Below are 17997 nucleotides of genomic sequence, written 5' to 3' on the forward strand. Positions count from 1 at the left end.
AAATTCAAAAAGAACAAGAAAAGGAAAATGAGCCCGCTACCCTTCCCTAGGCCTTTCGTGTGGCGGAACCGCCCTGCATAATCCAACTTAAGTGCATTGACTTCCACCCCGAGGGTGACGGCACACTAAAATGGGATTAAACTGACAGTCCGTCGGATCACATCCGATTTAACCACATATACAGGATCGATAACCACGTCTCATTCGAAGATGAGAATAGAGAATTCAACCATCCACAAAGGTAATAACATGCCATATTAAGGACGATTATTATTATTACAAGACATAGGTTTGAACATAAACCATTGGTTCCAAGTTTCACTGGCAGCGGAAATAAAGGTAACGTCGTGCTAACGATAAGCTAATGATACATAAGTAGGATGGCAAAGCCGACCACGAGCTACTCCACATGATCCTCTCCTGCGGAGGTCATATCCCACTCGACCGTCCATCCAGGTGGCAAATGACTTGGCCAAGTTATTCCAGCAACCATCTCCTCTATGTTAGTATCTGAAAAAAATGCCACAAGCAAGGTTGAGTATACTAATACTCAGCGAGACTTACCCGGTGTGTGGAAACTACTCCACTACCTCTAGACACATGAGGGCTTTTGGTTGAGGGGTTGGTTTGCCAAAAGCAGTTGTTTAATTGAATCAAGTTTTAGCTTCAAATTCTAGTTGTAGATTTAACTAGGTTTGCATCCTTTCTAAGCAACCATGGTAACAAGCAATTATAACAAGCAACATCTTTAAGCACCAACCTCGTTTCACTTTTTACTCAATGCAGTACATCGATCAAGCAGTCTCAATAGCTACGAGAAACAGACGATTCGAATCGAGTTTCAACCTTGCAAGGTGAACCTAAACACACGACATGCAGGTGGCACTCAGGCCCCACCCTCGTCAACCGTCCCCGTCGATTCCCAGTACGTAGAACAGAGCCCACTCCCCTTGGATACAAAGCCCCACTGCCCCGGACCCGCCGTGCAGTGACTGCTCTTGTATCCACCACTAGCTATTATGGGAAACCTCGTTTCAGAGCAAGTGGGAAGAAAGTCCACGTGCAGGTTCAGTCAGGTACTAGGCTTACCGATTACCATATTTCTCAGCATGTGTTTAGTACATTCAAACGCTTGATACAAAGTATCCACACGTTAATCCTTATTCCAAGTTTCGTTCTATAGACAGGGTATCCCCCAGGAATCCATGTCCATAGACAATCATAAATTCCATTATTAAAAGTATGACCAGCAATACCTGAGCTCGCGCGAGTGCTAGAAAAATCACTCGACTTCTACCGAGATCTCTAATTAGCATAGCAGCTACTCGACCTAGCATACTAGTATTCATTTCAAAAAGGAACCTGAGTTTATGCATCTAGGGTTTCAAACAACTCCTACACGTAGTGCACAATACAAGCCTACAATAGAGTTGTAGTAAAATAACATATAACAGGTTATGTATAAAACCGGGGCTTGCCTTCTTGAGTTGGGCCGGGGAAAAAGTCTCCCGAAGTGGGATTCAGGTCTTGAACAACCTCGACAGCAGTCAGATTACTCTCTTGTTGTCCACCTTCTGTTGCCGGTGCCGGTACTAGCACGTACTCTCCATCGACAATATTGAAATCTACAGGAGATGCACATGTATGAATATTGAGCGGTCATCTTCGTTCACATACAAATTTATTTAAATTAAAGTTTTAGACGGATGATAGTGTGATAATTTTTTTTATGTCTTTACAATAGATAGAATATTTCATGTCTAACTTAGTTTTCCTCCGTTTGTTTTTCTTTCTTCTCGTATCAAACTACAATTAACAATTCCTATTAATCGGATCGGCTAGGGTCACGACATAAAGTTTTCTTTTATTATTATTATTTCCTCCTACGTCTTAGCCTTAGTTTAAGGGATTGATTTTGTATAAAATTTTTATTGGTCGCAAACAAAGTTTTACGGCCACGGATGATAGGAACTCTAACTAGGGACTACATCGGAGACAGACTAACGTATTTAGATAGTGGATTAGTATCTAAAACTCATGAGAAATTTGTTTTAATTTGCTCACCAAAACAGAGTGGGAAATCCAGAGAGAGGTCGTCGGTGCTGTCCAAGAAAGCGAAGCTGTTGCCGGGAGCTTCGATCCGCTTGGGTCGTGGCTGGAAACGTAGACCAGCACACGACTGCTGCTCAGGTCGACGATGGATGAGCCTGCTGCTGTCGAAAGACGTTCGTGGCGTGGCAGCAAGCAGAGGATTAGGAGACGCAGAAGCGAGCGGAGGAAGAACGACGCGAGCGTGGGCTGCACTGCTGCGTATGTGAGGAAGCTATCTTTGGTCCTGTGGAAAAAAAATAGAAGAAACATGCTAGGACCGATGGGTGAACAACAGATATACTTCAGCTCCACTTTTCTTTACAGACTAGGACGGTGGCCGCTATCAGCCCGGCACGTAGCACCTGCTGCACACATGCGTGGCGAGCGCGTGCGTGTGCACGTACTCTACGCTGAGCATTAGTAAGTCTTCTTCCTTTTTGTTTAAGATTTTCCTTCTTCGTTTTTGTTGATTAGTTGTTTTTTTTATTATTACCAACGCCTGTCTTACGGATATATATATATATATATATATATATATATATATATATATATATATATATATATATATATATATATATATATATATATATATATATATATATATTTCTTGTGTCAAAAGTATATATGCGTAAATATCTATATTTTTATAAAAAAAATACTTTTGAGTTTAGCGTGTTATGAACTAGATTGTTTGTTTGTTTTTTTACCATCCAATGATAATTTGTGATAATATTTTTACACTGTGTTCACGCATGTGAATTTTTTTTCTTTTCACGAGGGGTTCTAATTTCCATTATTAACTTTGGTAGACTCCTTCTGTGATTATTTTGGTTTAAATAACCGAGACGTTACAGCTTACCCCCTTAAAAAGAATCTTGTCCCAAGATTCGGATGATCCAACAGGGTAAATGAGTACGTACCATTGTGTCTAGAAAGAAAACCAGGAAAGTTTTTATTCAGATAGTCCGCAGTCTCCCATGTTGCTTCAGCCTTTGTGTGATGACTCCACTGTACCTTGTACATCTTGACTGATTGTCGTCTCGTTTTTCTCTCTTTGCAATCTAGAACCTTGACAGAGTGTTCCTCATATGATAAGTCGGGTTCCACAATGATTTTATCTTGTTCTATGATTTCAGTAGGGACCCGAACACATTTCTTAAGCTGAGACACGTGAAAGATGTTGTGGATAGCTGATAATTCTGGTGGAATCTTGATTCGGTACGCCACCGGTCCACAAATCTGGGTGACCTCGTAGGGACCAATGTACCGAGGGGCTAGCTTCCCTTTAAGACCGAACCTTTGTACACCTTTGGTCGGGGAGACCTTAAGATAAACATGATCCCCTACCTCAAATCGTAGAGGTTTCCTCCGCTTATCATGGTAATTCTTTTGTCTTGCTTGGGCGGCAATAAGATTCTTTTGTATGATTTTAACCTTCTCTTCAGCTTCAATTACCAATTCAGGTCCAAATATCTCTCGTTCTCCTACTTGGGACCAACTCAACGGGGTTCGACATCTCCGTCCATACAAGGCTTCGAAAGGTGCCATCTTCAAGCTGGCTTGATAACTGTTGTTATATGCAAACTCCGCCAAGGATAGACATTTGTCCCAATTTTTGCCATAATGAATGGCACAACCTCGAAGCATGTCTTCCAGAATTTGATTCACCCTTTCTGTTTGTCCATCGGTCTGGGGGTGGTATGCTGAGCTGCGAATAAGCTTGGTGCCAAGGGAATTTTGCAATTGCTCCCAAAAGCGCGCTACAAACTGTGTACCTCGATCAGAAACAATGGTTTTGGGCACTCCATGCAGGCAAACTATGCGGTCCAGATATATCTCAGCATATCTCCTTGCCGAATAAGTTGTGTGCACTGGGAGAAAATGGGACGTCTTAGTAAGTCTGTCCACGATAACCCAAATGGAATCATGTTTCTGAGATGTATTGGGCAATCCCACAATAAAATCCATACTGATGTCATCCCATTTCCATGATGGTATTGGTAGTGGTTGAAGGGTACCCGCTACCTTCAAGTGGCTCGCCTTTACCCTTTGGCAGGTGTCACATTCTGACACATATTTAGCAATCTCCCTTTTCATCCTAGTCCACCAGTATAGGGATCTAAGGTCATGGTACATCTTATTGCTTCCGGGGTGCATAGAAAATTTGGAGAGATGAGCCTCATCCAGAATTTTCTTCCTAAGATCCTGATCCTTGGGAACAACAAGTCGATCTTCGAACCATAGTACGCCCTTACTGTCCTGGTGAAAACACTTATACTTCTCCACCTTTTGTGAGAGCATTTCTTTGATAACTTGCACTCCCTTGTCACTGAGTTGTGTCATGATAATCTGATCCTGCAAGGTTGTCTCCACTGAGACGTAATCCAGAGTACCCGGGGAAACAACTTCCATGCTTAACTTGCTCAACTCATCGCACAAAGTGGCGACATGAGAATCTATGGTCAGACAGTGGCATTGGGTCTTGCAACTCAAGGCGTCTGCTACCACATTTGCCTTTCCAGGGTGGTAGTGCACTTCGAGGTCATAATCCTTAATTAGCTCTAACCACCTTCTCTGTCTCATGTTTAATTCGGTTTGAGTGAAAATGTATTTGAGACTTTTGTGATCTGTGTAGATATTACAATGAGTGCCCATAAGATAATGTCTCCATATTTTTAGAGCATGAATCACAGCCGCTAATTCCAGGTCATGCGTTGGATAACTCTGCTCATGTGGCCGAAGTGCACGTGAAGCATAGGCAATGACTCGGTTCTCTTGCATAAGCACACAACCGAGTCCAATACCGGAAGCATCACAATACACATCAAAAGGCTTGGCATTGTCGGGCTGAGCTAAGACCGGTGTTGTGGTTAAATGTCCTCTTAGAAGGTGAAAGGCTTCTTCACAATGTTGGTTCCACACAAACTTAACTCCCTTCCTTAACAACTCTATCATTGGTTTGGCAATTCTAGAAAAGTTTGGGATGAAACGACGGTAATAACCAGCTAGGCCTAGGAAACTTCTTATTTGATGAACTGAAGTGGGGGGTTTCCAGTCCATTACTTCTTGTACCTTTACTGGGTCAACGACAATACCCTCAGAAGAAATAGTGTGCCCTAGAAATTTTACCTTGTCTATCCAAAACTCACACTTAGAGAATTTGGCATACAATTGATGCTTTCTTAAACGTTGAAGCACGGTGTGAAGGTGCTTGACATGTTCTTCCTCATTCTTGGAATATACCAATATGTCATCAATAAAAACTACCACAAATTTATCGAGTTCGGGCATAAACACTGAATTCATGAGATACATGAAGTAGGCAGGAGCATTTGTAAGTCCGAAAGACATGACTAGATATTCATATAGTCCATATCTAGTTGAGAAGGCAGTTTTTGGGATGTCACTGGGTCGAATCTTAATTTGATGATACCCAGAGCGAAGGTCCATCTTAGAAAATACTCTAGCTCCAGCTAACTGATCAAAAAGAACATCTATGCGGGGTCAAGGGTATTTATTCTTAATAGTTACCGCATTGAGAGGGCGGTAGTCCACACATAACCTTAGACTTTTGTCCTTTTTCTTTACAAAGAGAGCTGGGCAACCCCATGGTGATGTGCTGGGGCGGATAAACCCCTTGTCTAACAATTCTTGAAGTTGTTTCTTTAGTTCTGCCAATTCAACTGGCGGCATTCGATAGGGTCTTTTTGAAATGGGTGCCGTGCCTGGCTGCAGTTCAATGACAAACTCTATGTCTCTATCTGGTGGCATCCCTGGCAAGTCATCCGGAAAGACATCGGCGTACTCGCGGACCACAGGAATTTCCCCTAATTTAGACTCTATCATGGAGCAATTGCTAGAGTTTATGCTCTGCTCGACAGGTAGGTACAAGGTGAGGGTCCCATATGCAGGTGACTTGAACTCTAGGACTCGAGCTGCTATGTCCATTACGACTTGGTGTTTGGTCATCCAATCCACTCCCAAAATAACATCTATACCCTCCAATCCCAATATAATAAGGTCTGCATGGAAGATTTTACTTCCAAGTTTGATTGGTACTTGACGGGTGAGTTGGTTGGATGAAATTCTACCACCAGGTGTAGTGATCATATACGACCCTTTTGTATGACATATTACCAGTTGGCATTTAACACTGAACCTTGAACTGAGAAAACTGTGTGAAGCACCAGAATCAAACAATATAACCGTGGGTCGATTTTGGATAAGGAAGTTACCCGTCATGACTGGCGCCCCTTCAAGAAGGTCAGCAAGTGTGGTGAAATTGATCCTCCCTTGCTTGACTTGGACTGTGGGTTTCTTGCCCTTGCTTTGATTTGAGTTTTGTCCTTGTTTCTGCTGGCGATTCTGAGGACATTCTTTTGCAAAGTGTCCTGTACTTCCACAAGTAAAGCACCTATTTCCAGAACCTGGGCGATTCGGTTGCTGATAATTTGGCCTGGTGTTTTGGGATGGTGGAATGGTAAACCGGGGATTACCCTGTTGTTGCGGTGGTCGCAGTACCCAACGTCCAGATGGTGATGGTTGGGGAGGAGCTCCAGGCCGTGCACTAGGGACGAGCCTAAATTTTTGATTCGGGGCACTTGGTGGTACAGCCGGGGCCTTTCGCTTCTTCTCTGCTCGATGAGCCATGATACAATCTTCCTGCGATATAGCTACATTCACCAATTCGTTGTAGCTGTCTATTTTTACTGGGTTCAAGCGTTCTTTAAGCTTGGTATTGAGACCCCGACGGAAACGATCTCTCTTTTTGGCATCTGTATCTGCATGATACCCTGCATACTGGCTCAGATTGTTGAACACTTGGGCATATTGGAGTACTGTGCGGTTGCCTTGGGTCAACGCAAGAAACTCTGTCAGTTTTCGCTCCATTAGACCTTCTGGAATGTGGTGTGCCCTAAAAGCTATCTTGAATTCTTCCCATAAAACTAGGTGATCTGCTGGGAGCATGGCATGGTAATTGTCCCACCATAGACGAGCAGTTCCTCTTAATTGTTGCGCAGCAAATCTAGCCTTGCTTTCCTCCGGGCAATCTGCCGTAAGTAGAGTAAATTTGGACTCAATGATGCGTATCCAAGCATCAGCGTCCAAGGGTTCTTCCGTTTTGTTGAACAGAGGTGGCTGGGTACTCAAGAAATCTTGATAGCTTGCCACTTGGAGTTGGTGGTTGTTATGCCCATTGTGAGGTGGTGGCAGGGGTTTGCCTTTGCACAAGCTGTCGTAGTAGTTCCGTCTGAGCGGCCAGTATCGCCTCCATGGAAGGCGGTTGCAGCACGGGTGGTGCCTGCTGATGTCCACCAGTCTCACCATGGCCTCTAGGGTGCTGGCGCGTTTCATCTGCCATCTGCAACTGTGAACCTTTATATTAGTATTTTAGGCATCACTTGTGCTGCATATGCTGAAGGTAATTAGGATTTTATAGGTGCGTAGGCAACAAAATTCACAACAACATTTGGTATGCATTGCAAGGACCGAAAATACCAAAATTATACCGAGGACTCGCACCCGTTATGATTTCCAAAACAACAACAACCAGTTTTCAGTTTCTTGCACATACCATGAGGTTAGGCCATGTTTACACAAAATTTGCCTTACAACCTAGGGTACCAACATGCAAGGAATGCTCTAGTCTAGGTTAGCCAGTTACACCCAAGAACCAAAATTTGGCTACTTCGAGGAGCATACCCATCATTCGCTGCTAACTAATCTATCCTAATTATTAACTGACATAACACTCCCTGCCGAGGGGTGTGCTCAGTCGACTGGTGGCAGTGGTGCTCCACTCTCGGTGGTTAACTCAGAAACACCCTCAATCTCCTCTGGGTCTTCCCCCTCCTCATCCATATCAGCATCTTCAAGGTCAGCCTCCATCTCGACATGTTCCTGGTGGTGCATCTCAATGTGATCATTAGCCTCCTCCAGCTCAAGGTTAAGGTCATGGAGCTGATCTTCCAAGTCTGCAATAGTCATGGCCTGCACACCTACCTGCTCCTGAAGCTCATGAACCTGAACTCCCATCGCCTCAATTTGTAGCTTTTGGTCGGACAATTCTGTAGAAAGATTAATGATGCGAACTTGTCTCTCACTAAGGATCTGGCGAGTTGTTTGAGTGAGGGCCACCAAATATGTCATGGCCTGACTCTGCAGTGCCTGGAGGTGTTGCAGTGCCCTGATGCATCGGGTTGCCATGAGGATCGCCTCCTGGGGGCAACTGAAACCCAAGAGGACTATGTTGGCAATCCTGTCCAACCATAAGGGGTCATCTTGCTGCTTCAGGGGAAACAACCCCATGTACTCACAGAAGGCCACAAGCGCATGCAAAGCTGATGCCTCCCATGTGTCGCCAAGGCGAAAGCCCTCCGTCTCGGTGTCCAAAAAAGGCCACTCAGGGTACACCGGATGAGACCACAATGTGAGTTGTACCCGACAGCGAGGCACTCCGTGCTCCTCGAACTCATATCCAACGTAGTGGGGAGGAGTGGTGTAACCGACAGTCCTCAATAGGTCCCACAAAATAGCGGGAAAGCCCTCCCAGTGCAGACACACAGAGTGGGCAAACCCATGCTCGTCCACCACCACATGATCCGGAGCCGCCATCTGTGAAAACACAAGATGGAGTAAGTAGGACCAGAAAAGAACAGATTGTTAAACAGTAAGCAAATTGGTTGTTACTCGAGATCTATGGCTCAAGGTTTCTCCAATTTTTACCAGAGAACTCCTTAAGTTATTAATTAGGTACACCTTTGTTGTTCACTAGTTGGGTCAAACATCTTCCTAAAGTGGTCATTCACTCAAGTCTTTATAGAGGGGTCAAATCGGTTTTGGTCCTAGACAACCCTATGGTAATTAGGTTATATCTTTAGTCAGATTTAAGCAAACATCGCTATTTCGAGAAATGGATACGAAACTTAGTTTAGAACAACTTTGGTGTCCAAAATTGTATTCAACTTTGCTAAGATAACTTAAAATGGCAAGAACCACCTATCTACTACAAAGTAACAGATTATGCTTAGTTTTAGTTATTATGCATGCATGCTCGTCCTAGGCGCCCTCTCAAGCTTATCTATTTCTTTGGCGCTATTACGACGCCTTTCCTAAATACCCTTAGCCTTCACGGCATACTTATATAGCCACCTATACCCTCCTAACCTCTAAGGCTTCACGAACCAAGGTTTGTCCTTAACATTCCTATGTTCTATATCCACACGACTTTTCTAGGTTAGTTTTGATTGGAACATGTTCTTGTGGGTTGTTAGATTCTCTAGTGGTGTGTTACTGCCCTCTGATACCAGCTGTGGCGGAACCGCCCTGCATAATCCAACTTAAGTGCATTGACTTCCACCCCGAGGGTGACGGCACACTAAAATGGGATTAAACTGACAGTCCGTCGGATCACATCCGATTTAACCACATATACAGGATCGATAACCACGTCTCATTCGAAGATGAGAATAGAGAATTCAACCATCCACAAAGGTAATAACATGCCATATTAAGGACGATTATTATTATTACAAGACATAGGTTTGAACATAAACCATTGGTTCCAAGTTTCACTGGCAGCGGAAATAAAGGTAACGTCGTGCTAACGATAAGCTAATGATACATAAGTAGGATGGCAAAGCCGACCACGAGCTACTCCACATGATCCTCTCCTGCGGAGGTCATATCCCACTCGACCGTCCATCCAGGCGGCAAATGACTTGGCCAAGTTATTCCAGCAACCATCTCCTCTATGTTAGTATCTGAAAAAAAATGCCACAAGCAAGGCTGAGTATACTAATACTCAGCGAGACTTACCCGGTGTGTGGAAACTACTCCACTACCTCTAGACACATGAGGGCTTTTGGTTGAGGGGTTGGTTTGCCAAAAGCAGTTGTTTAATTGAATCAAGTTTTAGCTTCAAATTCTAGTTGTAGATTAAACTAGGTTTGCATCTGTTGGGGGCCTTCGTCCTCCGAAGGTCCTCAAAAACATGATTTGACAATGTTTTCCAAGTGAATTATATGAACAGGTATTTTCGGATTCAGAATTATGGATATGGAGCACGACCAGGACGAAGGCTGAGCCAGACGAAGGTCGGGGGCAGCCGAAGCTGTACGCATGGAAGCTTCGGCGCGATGGCACAAGGGGGAACCGACCTTAAGATGAAAAGACTTCGGGGTCCTCAATAGATTTCCATAAACCGTTAACAAATGTAATGGACATGGATGTAATTTTACGTGGGCTGCGTCCCGCGTCTATAAATAGATGAACAGTACTCCCGTACTGTTCATGCTGACCTTACATTTGCTTTCGCGTCACGCCTGTACTTTTTACCTTCTCTCAGGACCGAAGGTACATTTGTAATTTGAAATCATTTCTATTTTCCCATGTTAATAAAATAGAAATGATCCCATGATGATGCTTATATTATATCTCATGCTTTATATGAGTCTTTCGTTATTACCTATTATATTTACGAAGGTATGTCTCTTATGACCTTCGTCCGAAACTCATTATTTCCCGAAGGGACATAATGCTTCGAAGGACGAAGGACTTTAACACTTAACACTTTTCATGTTGCCTTGTTCTTAACTCTTAGCATTTGAGAACAAGTCACCAACAGCATCCTTTCTAAGCAACCATGGTAACAAGCAATTATAACAAGCAACATCTTTAAGCACCAACCTCGTTTCACTTTTTACTCAATGCAGTACATCGATCAAGCAGTCTCAATAGCTGCGAGAAACAGACGATTCGAATCGAGTTTCAACCTTGCAAGGTGAACCTAAACACACGACATGCAGGTGGCACTCAGGTCCCACCCTCGTCAACCGTCCCCGTCGATTCCCAGTACGTAGAACAGAGCCCACTCCCCTTGGATACAAAGCCCCACTGCCCCGGACCCGCCGTGCAGTGACTGCTCTTGTATCCACCACTAGCTATTATGGGAAACCTCGTTTCAGAGCAAGTGGGAAGAAAGTCCACATGCAGGTTCAGTCAGGTACTAGGCTTACCGATTACCATATTTCTCAGCATGTGTTTAGTACATTCAAACGCTTGATACAAAGTATCCACATGTTAATCCTTATTCCAAGTTTCGTTCTATAGACAGGGTATCCCCCAGGAATCCATGTCCATAGACAATCATAAATTCCATTATTAAAAGTATGACCAGCAATACCTGAGCTCGCGCGAGTGCTAGAAAAATCACTCGACTTCTACCGAGATCTCTAATTAGCATAGCAGCTACTCGACCTAGCATACTAGTATTCATTTCGAAAAGGAACCTGAGTTTATGCATCTAGGGTTTCAAACAACTCCTACACGTAGTGCACAATACAAGCCTACAACAGAGTTGTAGTAAAATAACATATAACAGGTTATATATAAAACCGGGGCTTGCCTTCTTGAGTTGGGCCGGGGAAAAAGTCTCCCGAAGTGGGATTCAGGTCTTGAACAACCTCGACAGCAGTCAGATTACTCTCTTGTTGTCCACCTTCTGTTGCCGGTGTCGGTACTAGCACGTACTCTCCATCGACAATATTGAAATCTACAGGAGATGCACATGTATGAATATTGAGCGGTCATCTTCGTTCACATACAAATTTATTTAAATTAAAGTTTTAGACGGATGATAATGTGATAATTTTTTTTATGTCTTTACAATAGATAGAATATTTCATGTCTAACTTAGTTTCCTCCGTTTGTTTTTCTTTCTTCTCGTATCAAACTACAATTAACAATTCCTATTAATCGGATCGGCTAGGGTCACGACATAAAGTTTTCTTTTATTATTATTATTTCCTCCTACGTCTTAGCCTTAGTTTAAGGGATTGATTTTGTATAAAATTTTTATTGGTCGCAAACAAAGTTTCACGGCCACGGATGATAGGAACTCTAACTAGGGACTACATCAGAGACAGACTAACGTATTTAGATAGTGGATTAGTATCTAAAACTCATGAGAAATTTGTTTTAATTTGCTCACCAAAACAGAGTGAGAAATCCAGAGAGAGGTCGTCGGTGCTGTCCAAGAAAGCGAAGCTGTTGCCGGGAGCTTCGATCCGCTTGGGTCGTGGCTGGAAACGTAGACCAGCACACGACTGCTGCTCAGGTCGACGACGGATGAGCCTGCTGCTGTCGAAAGACGTTCGTGGCGTGGCAGCAAGCAGAGGATTAGGAGACGCAGAAGCGAGCGGAGGAAGAACGACGCGAGCGTGGGCTGCACTGCTGCGTATGTGAGGAAGCTATCTTTGGTCCTGTGGAAAAAAAATAGAAGAAACATGCTAGGACCGATGGGTGAACAACAGATATACTTCAGCTCCACTTTTTTTTACAGACTAGGACGGTGGCCGCTATCAGCCCGGCACGTAGCACCTGCTGCACACATGCGTGGCGAGCGCGTGCGTGTGCACGTACTCTACGCTGAGCATTAGTAAGTCTTCTTCCTTTTTATTTAAGATTTTCCTTCTTCGTTTTTGTTGATTAGTTGTTGTTTTTTATTATTACCAACGCCTGTCTTACGGTTATATATATATATATATATATATATATATATATATATATATATATATATATATATATATATATATATATATATATATATATATATATAGATTGTATATTAGGAGCCCTGGGCTTCCTTTAGTTATTGGAAGCCCAGGCCAGACAGTGCAATCCGGTCGAGCCGGACCAGGTCCAGACGTCTATAAAAGGAAATCCGTAGTGCTAGGGATCCGTTTTTACACCCCATCTCGATTCATTAGCGACAGTTGCCAGGCCGGCGGTGGCGGCGGTTCCCAGGCCGACGGTGGCGGCCTCGATCCAGAGGGCGAGCGGCGGCGACAGCGCCCTTATGTGGTGGCGGCGGTTTCCAGGCCGGCGGTGGCGGCCCCCGATCCAGAGGGCGAGCGGCGGCAGCGTCCTTGTGCGGTGGCGACGATTCCCAGGCCGCTGGCCGCAACTCCATTACCTCGACGCGCGGTGGCGGAGGTTCCTCGATCCGCAGCGAGGCCCTTGTGCAGGCAAGCGGCGGCGTCCCCGAAGTCCCGAGGAGGCGGCACTTCCAAGGCCGGCGAGCAAGCGACGCCCGTCGACGTGCGAGTAGCGACGGCGACGCATGAGGCGCGATGTTCGAGCGAGCGACGTCACGGAAGGGGCGAGATGCGCGCAGCAATGATTGCGCGTGACATCCTCTAATCCGGCGCATTTTTCTTTTCGTTTATTGTGTTTTATGCCTACCACATGTATTATTTACGCTAAAAACTGTATGTTTTTATGCTTTAACACAGAGTTCGTATATCAGTTTACTGCATGCACATTTGAAAGGAAATTCCTTGATTTATGCTGTTCTTAATTTGCGCGCATGCAATGGAAACTCCCACCATTTTGCCATAATTTTTGGATCTGTATAAAAATAGAAACCGCATGCATGCAGCTGCCATGTTTTTCGGATCTGTCATAAAAATAAGATCGTAATAACAACTTACTAAAGCTATCAACCTCTAATTGACTCGGTATTTACGCTTATAATTGAGGGATTTTATGCTCAAAACTTAAGGTTTTTACGCTCCACCCGGAGATGCGTCCACGAGTGAACAACATGCCAGATTTTTTACGCAGTCTAAGAAATTGCATAAATACCTACACCGTGTAGTATAATTTGTTTCAGTATACATCATAAACTAGTTCTAATGCGTTTAGTTGCATGGCTGTTGGAGGGATCCTATATTTATGAAGGAAATAAAACATTAAATGTGATTTTTTGTTTCTATGCATGCAATTCATTTCCTTTCATTGCATATTCTTTCCATCATAAATTCGTGTGCATGCAGCCTGTAGCAGATTTTTACGCAGTATACCGAATTGCATAATTATCTACACAGTGTAGCATATTTAGTATCAGTATATAGCATAAAATGGTCATTACGAGTTTTAGTTGCATGTCTGTTTCAGCGATCCTAAATTTATGGAGGAAATAAAGCATTTAAAATAGAAACCGCCACACATATCTTTCCTGAATTTACGCGCATGCAAGGGAACGTGATTGACTCATGCATGCATTTTGCCATAATTTTAGGATCTGTATATCCGCATGCATGGCGACTGCCATGTTTTTCGGATCTGCCATAAAAATAGGATCGTAATAACAACCTACTAGAGCTATCAACCTCTCACATTGGCTCGGTATATACGCTTATAATTGAGGGATTTTATGCTCAAAACTTAAGGTTATTACGCTCCAACCCGGAGGTGCGTCCACCAGTGAACAACATGCCAGATTTTTTACGCAGTGTAACGAATTGCATAAATACCTACACCATATAGTATAATTTGTATCAGTATATGTCATAAACTAGATTTAATGTGTTTTAGCTGCATGGCTGTTGGAAGGACCTTATATTTATGAAGGAAATAAAACATTAAATACGATTTTTTTGTTTCTATGCGTATAATTCATTTCCTTTCATTGCACATTTTTTATCATAAATTCGTGTGCATGCAGCTGGTAACAGATTTTTACGCAGTGTATCGAATTGCATAATTATTAACACAGTATAGCATATTTAGTCTCAGTATATAGCATAAAATGGTCCTTACGCGTCTAGCTGCATGGCTGTTGCAGCGATCCTAAATTTATGGAGGAAATAAAGGATTTTAAAAACAGAAACTGCCGCACATATCTTTCCTAAATTTATGCGCATGCATTGGATCGTGTTTGACTCATGCATGCATTCCTTTTTTTGCGCTAACAGACGTGGGGCAGGTGGCGCACCCGACAGCCTGTTTGGGCGCGCTGGTTGAACCAGTTTGAAGGGGTGGTCGGCCTGGGCTTCCTTTAACTATTGGAAGCCCAGGGCTCCCGTTATACCTACCCTATATATATATATATATATATATATATATATATATATATATATATATTTCTTGTGTCAAAAGTATATATGCGTAAATATCTATATTTTTTAAAAAAAACTACTTTTGAGTTTAGCGTGTTATGAACTAGATTGTTTCTTTGTTTTTTTTTACCCTCCAATGATAATTTGTGATAATATTTTTACACTGTGTTCACGCATGTGAATTTTTTTTCTTTTCACGAGGGGTTCTAATTTCCATTATTAACTTTGGTAGACTCCTTCTGTGATTATATTGGTTTAAATAACCGAGACGTTACATTTCGGCCCAACAGGCCCATCTTCCCCTCCCGCGCACCCACTCCCCCAACTCTCTGCCCGGTGGGCCCGCCTTGTCGGTGCCGTCGCCCTCAGCCCCCACTCGCGCCCTCTTTCTCTGCCCCACAGGCCCTGCAGGGCCCGCTTGCCAGCCTCCCCTCGTCGCGCAATCGTCGCATCCCAGAGCCGCTCTGTGGACCCCAATCATCATTGGGAGTGCGGGAGTTTAAACCCGTGCGACCCTCCTGTCAGCCTCACCCTCGCCTTCCCCCTCTCGCAAAACCGCCCCTCTGCCTGGCTCGCACGCACGTCAAGGAAGGCGGCCCATGTCACGCCCTCCTCACGCAACCGCCGCTGCCCCGGCTCCTTTTGAGCCTCGCACACACCCGCCCCTTCCCCCTGTCTCATTCCTCTCGCCCGCAGCCCGCCTCATGTAGATCCGCCGCTCTGACCTCACCGGGGACGCGCACCCACCGAGCCACCCACGCACCAGAGCCCCACGGCAAGCTCACCATGCTATCCTTGATTGTGGTCCGCCACTGCCGCTCAGAGCTCCGTCCCGATTGAGCCTCACTCGAGGTAAGCTCGGCTGCCAGACTTTCTTTTCTCTCTCCCCATTCTCTCTTCTCCGTTGTATAGTCATCGGTGAGGGCCGACGATGGCATTGCGCTGTCGTACTGTGGTCCTTAGGTCACCCGTCGCTGCCCCACATCCCCCTTTTTCCTCTCGAGCGCCGCCAGCCCAACACCCCGGGCCACTGTCAGCCTCCCTGCGTCGCCCCCTCAACCCCCCTCTCTAGGTGGCCGACAGGCGGACCCCGCCCGTCAGCGTGACCCCTGTGCCTCATCGTACCCGCGTTTGTCCCATGCCGCTGACCAGCGGGCCCAGTCACTCTGGGGTCCCCTGTCAGCTCGCCAGCGCACTGGCGTCCCGTCGCACGCCTAGCCGCCTGCTCGGCCACTGGTACGTGGGCCCTGTGCATCAGCACCACACCTCCCTGCCCTAGGGCCCCACCTATCCATTGCCCACACCTCACATGCTCACGCGCCCGCCCCGTAGATCTAATCTCGGCCATTGATCCAAGATCAAACGACTGATTGAACATGATACCCCTTCGCGCGACACTTTTATTAAAGAGTCCCTCAGTTTCCCGAGAAAAGAACCCACCGTCCTTGCTTCTTTTACCTGAGCCCCTAGAATCTTACAGTTAGTCCCTCGGGTCTTTATTTGATAAAAAAAAGTGTTTAAAATAGGGTTTTAAATTCCCAAAACTTCCAAAATTCATAACTTTGTCATATGAACTACAAATTAGGTGCTTCAAATTGCAAAATGTTCATTACATTCTTGTCTACCTGTTAAAATAATGTTCACCTACTGTTTTCATTCCCAATTCATAGTTGATCTCTAATGTAGAGTTGATGTTGTTTGAAATCTAATAGAAATAAAATAAAGGTAGGAACCTCTAATAAATGTTCAAACACTCAAGTTCATAGACCTAACACTATCTAATGAGTAATACATTCCCTAAACTAACTATATTTGAGCAAGTGTTATAACAACATGGCCTTGGTTAGTGAATAACAAACCACCCTGTGTAGTGATCTATCCTAGACTTAGGGAACACCACTTTGTCTATACCTCTATGTTGAACCTATGATTACCCTGTTGTAAATGTTTGGTGTACTGTTCCTTTGTTATTCCCCAAGTGTGTTGAATGAATGATTGCTTTGCGTAGACAACGAGCAGTCCGTGTTTACCGAGGGAGTTGCAGGAGAAGTCCCTGAGCAGCAACTTGGTGAAGACAAGTGTCCTCTGACCCATTATGTCCTACTTACTTTATAATTCATTTTCCTGCATACCATGATCAACATAAGGATTGACTAGTTTTCTATTTATCCTATCCTTGATTACCCTTTTGGGATTTGGCTATTATGGTTAATATCAAGCTAGTGCTTTACCTTAATCAATGAACATGATAAGAATACTCTATGATACTATGATGTTATTCTAGATATGATGATGAACTTGTGGCACTAAAAGGGACTCGGGTTGTTTCCCGAGTACCTCTCTGTAAGTACCTGTTCGTTAGATGACCACCCTGGAAAATAGTACAACCATGAGGGTAGTATGGGACGACCTTAGCTAACTAATTAGAGGAACTTGAGGTGTAGTCGACTTCCTCGTTGTCCCATCAATGGGGTCGGGGCACAGTACTTGCTCTACCAAGGCTGGGTGCCAATGTTCTTTTGTTTTGCGCTGTTATTCACCCCTCCTGCGAGGAGAGGTACTATGTTTATCAAACTAGAGAAATCTAACGGGCGGCTATGACCTCTGGGGAATCTTTGTAAAGGCTACATAGTGAAACCTTGCTGACTCACCATGGGACTGTTTAAGGGTCTGTATAACTCGAGGCAAAAAGGGATCACGGCTGATGGGTAAAGTGTGTGACCTCTGCAGAGGGTTAGAAACTTGTATATTAGTCGTGCTCACGGTTATGAGCAGCCTTGGGAGCTCTTTGATTAGAGATATTCTAGATACCTTTATGATGATGATTTAATGATGATGATTATAACTATGGGTTCTTGTATTTTCTCTTTGAGGGAGTACCTTTTGGGATAATAACATGGGGTTATTGCTAAAACTTGGCTTCTACTAATAATAATTACCTGACGAACTAAAAGCAACTGCTTTGAGCTTCACCTCACATACAGCTTGTCCACTTTAGCCAAAC

The 17997-nt window shown here is 44.2% G+C and overlaps 2 pseudogenes across 1 annotated transcript; both read right to left on the bottom strand.

Annotated features, from left to right (window-relative positions):
• Window positions 1-255: 255 nt before the first annotated feature.
• Window positions 256-2363, bottom strand: LOC100274609 (LOC100278178-like pseudogene; annotated as a pseudogene). The gene is made up of 3 exons (NR_159956.1): window positions 2065-2363; window positions 1479-1625; window positions 256-510 (listed from the first exon to the last, which is right to left on the bottom strand). The product of NR_159956.1 is annotated as a protein-like pseudogene (transcript).
• A 7381-nt stretch (window positions 2364-9744) lies between these two features.
• Window positions 9745-12379, bottom strand: LOC103647968 (uncharacterized; annotated as a pseudogene).
• Between the last annotated feature and the right edge of the window lie 5618 nt (window positions 12380-17997).

The sequence above is a fragment of the Zea mays genome, chromosome 2, assembly GCF_902167145.1.
Source record: "Zea mays cultivar B73 chromosome 2, Zm-B73-REFERENCE-NAM-5.0, whole genome shotgun sequence".
Classification (NCBI taxonomy): domain Eukaryota; kingdom Viridiplantae; phylum Streptophyta; class Magnoliopsida; order Poales; family Poaceae; genus Zea; species Zea mays.